Source organism: Nicotiana tabacum, chromosome 10 (genome assembly GCF_000715075.1).
Source record: "Nicotiana tabacum cultivar K326 chromosome 10, ASM71507v2, whole genome shotgun sequence".
NCBI classification, from domain to species: domain Eukaryota; kingdom Viridiplantae; phylum Streptophyta; class Magnoliopsida; order Solanales; family Solanaceae; genus Nicotiana; species Nicotiana tabacum.
This window is the reverse complement of record NC_134089.1, coordinates 133,501,355-133,508,253: the sequence shown is the minus strand read 5'-3', so window position 1 is coordinate 133,508,253 and position 6,899 is coordinate 133,501,355. Positions and strand designations below refer to the sequence as shown.

Sequence of the window (6,899 nt, the reverse complement as noted above, 5' to 3'; positions counted from 1 at the left end):
AACCTCTTTAACACAGGAAAAAACATTCTCAAAAATAAAACTGGCCACTAACTTCCTCTCTACTCTATATCTATTGTTATTCCTTTTCTTTATAAAATTTCTTTTAAATTTATATATTTTTTCGAAAAAATTAAGAGTATTTTAGTTATTTGAATAAAAGAATTTCTTATCAGCATTTTCTTTTCAAATAAAAACACAAGTTGTATATTTATCAACTCAATTTCAGCATTTAAAAATATTTTTTAAGAAATCTAACACCTATGGGCTATTTACAATGAGCTAACTATGAAGGTTCATGTAGTGACAAGAAAATTGAAGCATGAGTGGTCTATAGAAGTGCTTGGAAAAGCCAAGATATTGTGAATCGAACAATGATGAATGCAGTATGGGCCTGCTCTTCTAGACATTGGTAAATCAGATAAATGGCAATTTTTATTTTTATTTTTAATTTTTTTTTTTTTTTTTTTTTTATAAATGGCAAAAGTTACTTTATAGTTTATATGCAGAAGGCTCTGTTTTTTTTTTTTTTGGTACAAAAGATAATATTTATATATATTTAAGTACTGCGTACAGAGAGTCTTCCATTACAAGTGGCTTTAGTGCCATACTGTAATACACTAGCTACATTAATACTACTACTACCATTAACATGCATCATATTGTTTACATAGGAACTGGGAATAGAGCCTGTTCTCTGGCTTATATTTACATCCAAAAAGTGTTTCTTATCAGCTTCCAACGCTTGGTTCACAAAAAGTGGTGCTACAGGATAGACATATGGATCAGAAGTCTGAACAAAACATTTGGCTGCCTTTGCTAAGTGGTCTACTACAGCATTCTGCTTTCTGTACGCATATTGGACAGGCAGATTATTAAGCTGGTGGAGGAGGTACCTACAGTCATTTAGCATATTGGCAAATGGAAGGTTGTCAGTTTGCAACAATGTAATAATATGTTGAGCATCTAACTCAACTTGAATAGGTAATAAATTATGTTGTAAGACCAATTTAAGTCCTGTAATTAAAGCATATAGCTTCGTTGATAGCGACGATCCCTTGTGGATAGCTTGTGCAAACCCTAGTATCCATTCACCCTTTGAATCTCGAATTGATCCTCCAATTCCACTTGCATTTGTACCATAGGCTCCGTCAGTATTTAGCTTATAATTATTTTGCGCAGGAGGTTGCCATCCAAGGTTAGGCAAACGTTGTTTCTTAGATTTATGGTAATAGGCTGTCAAATAAGCGTACTCAGTAGCTTGGTAGGTTGTTATGGAAATATTAACTCGTTCCTTTGAAGAATTAAAATTATTCTTGTTACGAGTTAACCAAATATTCCACAAGCGCAGCGGCAAGTATATTTTGGGGCTTAAATTATAAGGGAGGATTACATTCTTAGAGCTAATAAGAGTATATAACCAATTCTTAGTCCTTTGGATGGTGCGTATATATATCAGGAGATTTCTAAATGCAAGTGCAAGTGCTATTTTGAATTAAATAAATATTAGTGAGATAAGCTTTGATGGGTAATCTATCATGGTATAACAGCCATAGAAACGTTTTTATCTTTGATAAGATTGGTAACTTCGAGGAAATTGGATACGTCATATAGCAACTGGCAACGTACGGTAGCTTGGAAGAACAATTTTCCCAAAGTACTTGTGAGCATCATGCTTTCTTGGATCTACTTTTCCTTTATTTCCCTTTTAGAAAACAATACTATTAAATTAGAAAATTTGCTTTTCATAAGTGTTATCATAGGAGGACACGAGGAGGTTTGATACCACGTCACCTTTTATTTTTAACATACTAATAAATGTATGTGTCTTTCTAAAGTTTGGTCATGAGTGGCTGTTTAAAAAAGACGAGAGGGATGATGCCCGTGCATTGCACGAGCCCGACATGTTATTAAGATGCATAAACCATAATGAAGAGTTCTGGATAATATGAATCTTTTTTATAATATGTGCAAAATGAGGCGTTGTAACATATGCCGTTTTCTTAACAATATATATGTGTAAAAATAATACACAAAAGTGGTGCCTCAATGGCAACCAATTCACAGGCTCATTTACAGCATTTATTCAGCTTGCTTCTTGTTCCAGCAAAAGGCTGTATCATTATTGATATCTAATCTGAAACCTTTGATCATAGAGAAGAAATTTCTCTAACCACCGACGCAACATTTTATTGCAATCTGCATAGTTTTTTTTTTTCTTGACCTCAATTCACTTCATACGGGATAGTAAAAGTTTCCTATCCGAACAGTGAAAAAGGTAACAACAAACTTTATTAACTACCCGCTCCTATGTAATGCTAAATAAAGTACTACAAACTATTCTGAATTTTCTTTTATCGCATCGTTTCAATCCTCACAACATATATAAAAGAGTATAAACAACAAATTAATTCTGGTAGAGTTGAAGCAGCATGATTACAATTTTTAACGCATCAAAATAGAAATTTTCCCCTGCTAAATGCAGGCACGAGAACCACAAAAAGTGCACTCAACACAGAAAACAAAATATTCACTCATTCCCCAGATATACTGATTGTAACTAAAAGCTTCACATTGCACAATGCCACTACTAATCTTACATCCTTCAAGGGGGCCAAGAACGAAGAATATATTATCTATCCAGGCCTGCAAAGATTAAGAAATTCTTGAAAAATTTACAACGATTTTATTACTAAATGAAAGCATAATAGAGTGACACTGGTGCAATATTTGTAAGGTTTAACTAATATATTCCAGTTTAATCAGTGATGAGTCTCTAAGCTACTTCATCAAAATAAAGAAATGTAAACCCTATTTAAATATCAAACAAATCCTTGTTAAGATACAGATACAACTGAAAACAATGGCAGACTACAATGAAGGAGGACATAACCCCTAAAAAATGTTTATGAAGGGGATGAGATGATAGAGATCTCATGAGCAAATTTAGAAAACCTCATGAATTGAGTACTTCGCTAGCGTTTGGCCATAGATTCCCAAATTTGTTTTGAAAAATCTGATTTGGGTGAAGTTTGGTTTGAAGATGAAAATATGTTTGGACATCAGTTTTCAAAACATAATTCCAAATTTATTTTGGAAAAAATATGAAACATGACTTATACCCACAAGTTCTAAAACCTATCACAAATATCCAACAGTACTATTATCAATAATATTCATTATATTATCGTAAACTATAATCTTGAACATAAATAAATCTGGTACATAATTATCATTTTATAATGAACTACATGATACACTATCAGATGATCGAGAAGACGAAACAACATTATTACAAAATAATAAATGGTGTGCTCTTTTATAAAATACAAAAGTTTGGGGCATTTTTAAAAAAATGTAATAGTGATATTTTGGTCCAAAACCAGCTATTGAGCTGGTTTTGGGATTTGGGAATTGGAATTTTGCCAAAATGTAGGCAAAATCTATGTCCAAACATGTGTTTGCCGAATAAAACCCAAAATTTATTTTGGTAAAATCTATGGCGAAAATCTATGGCAAAACCTAATGTTAGAAGCAGTTGTATTATGATGTGCCTATCAATTTCTTGGTGCTATTTGTAGCTAACAAAACTTCACGTTTTTTATCAAAAGAAATATAGGGAGAAAATATGGTCGATGTTTAAATCAGAAATTCAGAAAAACATGGGACTCATATCTACTGTAGATCCACCTAAAAATACACTTGGCTAAAGTAGGATCAAGATTGTTCTACAAATTCACATAACAAAATTTACTAAATATATCTTAATTTTCGAAATACTTTATCACACATTCTTTAATGTATGAGTTTAACATTCGAAAAACTCTACACGAAGAAAAAGGGGATGGAAATGAAAGTACTTTTTAATATTTACATAAAAAAGGAATGCGTTTGAAATTTTAGTTTGATAGTTAGAAATACTTTAATTTGAAATAGCACTTGTAAAATACTGAATTCTGATAAGCAATCATTTTATGTTTATGCTGAAGTCCCATAAACATGCACACCATTAACCATCACGGCCATGGTTAGGCTAGTTTTCACACGTGAAAGCATGTACAGATCTATGAAAATGTGTTGAAGGTCCACACTTGCAAGGTTAAGGTGAATTATACATGCATATATAATAGTAAATGTGCTAAGTTAGTTAAGATACCAATACTAAAGAGCACAATACAATAACATAATTTTACATTCAGAACCAATTCAAATCAAAGTAAAGAATAATCGCAATGAGAGCCACTTACTTGAGATGCTTCCCAAACACCCCACCATGACTTGCTGAGTCTCTTCGGCCGATTTCACAGCCACTTTATCTTCTTCTCGTACCACACAAGGAAGCCACGTGCAACCCCGAGGAAAAATCTTCACAGATACATCAGCCTTCATGAGAACACCATAAACATCCTGTTCTCATTAGTAATTAGACATACTGGCAGTGCATTACAACTTCTGTAAAATCAGCAATCGTTGGAAAATCATGTATCATATAGCTCGAAGATACCTCTTAGTCAATAACAACATGCTAGCAGAAGTAACTTCACTACTTGCACTGCTCCAAAGTAATGCTCCCTATATCAATTTCACACCTTAAATTTCTCATCACTGCACTAGTACGCTAATTTTTTACAGTATAGTGCAGATAAGCAAATTAATCAGTGATGTTTTTCCAGCCTAAATTATAGGGACAATACATAACTGGATTGTATTTTGTTAAAAAAAGTACCTTGTCTTGAGCCAATAAATCCTTTCCTGTCCGAGAAAACATCATGCATGTAAAAGCATCTACCAAAACATTAATGATCCTCACTCACATATGGCAACTTTTATGGATGGTGTTATCTCTTCGTTTCCCTGCAGAGAGAAACAGTTGTTTGCCAATATATAAGGATCGCGCCTAAAAAAAACATACCTAATCCCACAAGGTTACAGAGGAGTCGCACAAAGCACGGATTAGGCCCCATTAATAAAGCATTAGTCAAGCGCGATATTGAGAAACGTAATATGATATAGATTTTCCAAAACAAAATGAACAATATCAAATAGATTTAGAGTCAGATAGTAAGAGAATAAGAGATACCCAATGGAAAACTATGTTAAACCTGGATTTCCCCATATATGTCACTTCTTCTTAGCAGACGATTATATTTGATATTCGGTGATACAAAATGTAACAGCTTGACTGCTACAAAGTTAACGAGGAAACCAAGAAGGAAAATAAATTAAAGAAGAAGGGAAAAAGTTCATTATAATTCTCTGATGCCTTGAATACAATGAAAAGGAACCTAAAAAGGAAACACGTGTAGCGCTCCTTTTTTCTAAGCAAACCACGCGTACCCGTGATTATTTGTTCTTCTTTCATCTACGATTTCTCCGATGCCGCCTCCCCCGCCCCAGATGTGTTGCGTCGAACAACGGCGTTGTTTCAGAGTTCTTTGAAATTCCAAAGGCAATACACCCTGAAATTTTCCCTCCTCTTCTTCATTATCCATAGAAGATCATCTATGTACTGATTCTACAATGTTAAATGGACTCCCCATAATAATGAAGTTTGCATCTTGTTTTTTTGTTGTTGTATGGGAGTGGCAACAAGAGAAGGAAATCTTAGAACTGGGAATCACATGCTAGCTTGTAAAGAACAGCTCTATAGCTGATTTCTTGCAAGCTGAAGCTTGTTTAAAGGGCTTTGTCACAGTTGAAGGGCTCGAAGTTACGAAGAATGTTACCCTTTGTTTTAAAAATTTTCTTTCTTTTCCTTCAGATACATAGCTGTATTTAGGAACATGTTGTAAATTTACGGACTGTCAATAGTAAATGAACGGTTGAAATATTTTAATTTCGAGTTTAATCATGTTTGATTAATAGTTTATGTTCATAATAGCATGAGTTCTTTGTTATGGTACAACCTATTGTTATAGAATTGCCTAAATGTAGTTTATACTAGTTGGGTCAGACTTGCAACAAGGCCCAATCTGAAAATCACCTGAGCAAGTCTAGGCCCAGGCGGATGGGCCTGGGTGCTGAACCCTAATATTTTGATCCTTGCTATGAGCTCACTTCTTTGAACTCTAATCTAAACTCGTCTTTGTATTGAAAATTACATATAGTATTATTCACTTTAAAATTTGAATCATTTTCTGGATTTTCACCTCTAAATGAACTAACGTCTAGCTTTTACACAAATGTGTATTTCGTGTATTTTATTTGTGCTAAATATAATTTCATGATAGACCCAATCATTTAAAAGTTACGTTACAGGGCCATCCTTGACAGAATAGCCATTTGGATTGTTTCATCTTATGTTTTGGGCTGGAAAGCCCCACGTAAGGCCAGTTTTATAATGACTTAAAAGGCAAGAATCATTTCATCCCTTTTTATTATGGTTTCTGTCAATTAGAAATCAAGTTGGCCTATCAAAAAGAAGTTGAATAAGGGAAATTTAGTGGGCTCAGCTAGTGCTGTTGCGCGAACTTGACAAATGTCGGCTTTAACTAATGAATTACTAGTAGTTGAGTACAATCCTTTGAATTTTAAGATAAATTGAGGTGTGCCATTCACAAATGAATTCCATAATCTATGGCCCTCACATTGATACCAAAACTAGTATGGAAAATACTTTGAACATTCGTAACTAATGTAGAAAATACTTTGAACATTCATAGTTTGCTTTAGGCGCGTTTATAATAAATCATCGTGACTATGGGTACGGTTCCCGTGGCATAGTCGTGATATATAATCCCAAATTCGGGTGTGCACTTCATGTGACCCGATCATAACAACTTCGAATAATAATAAAATAAACATGTCGCAAATCGCGTGTGCATTTCATGTAGTGTGGTTTGCGGTGTGTTCCAAAACGGCAAGTGTACGACAATCATAACTTGTTCAACAAATAATTCCGT

General features: G+C 33.8%; 1 long non-coding RNA gene across 3 annotated transcripts; it reads right to left on the bottom strand.

Moving 5' to 3' along the window:
- Window positions 1-2,383: 2,383 nt before the first annotated feature.
- LOC107824210 (uncharacterized) lies at window positions 2,384-5,842 on the bottom strand. Of its 3 annotated transcripts, none has more exons than XR_012695999.1 (5): window positions 5,100-5,842; window positions 4,724-4,851; window positions 4,502-4,569; window positions 4,245-4,380; window positions 2,384-2,643 (listed from the first exon to the last, which is right to left on the bottom strand). It is a non-coding gene; the product is annotated as an uncharacterized LOC107824210 (long non-coding RNA). The 3 variants fall into 3 exon arrangements; XR_012695998.1 differs by having other exon boundaries at window positions 5,078-5,841; XR_012695997.1 differs by having other exon boundaries at window positions 4,724-5,839.
- Window positions 5,843-6,899: the final 1,057 nt, after the last annotated feature.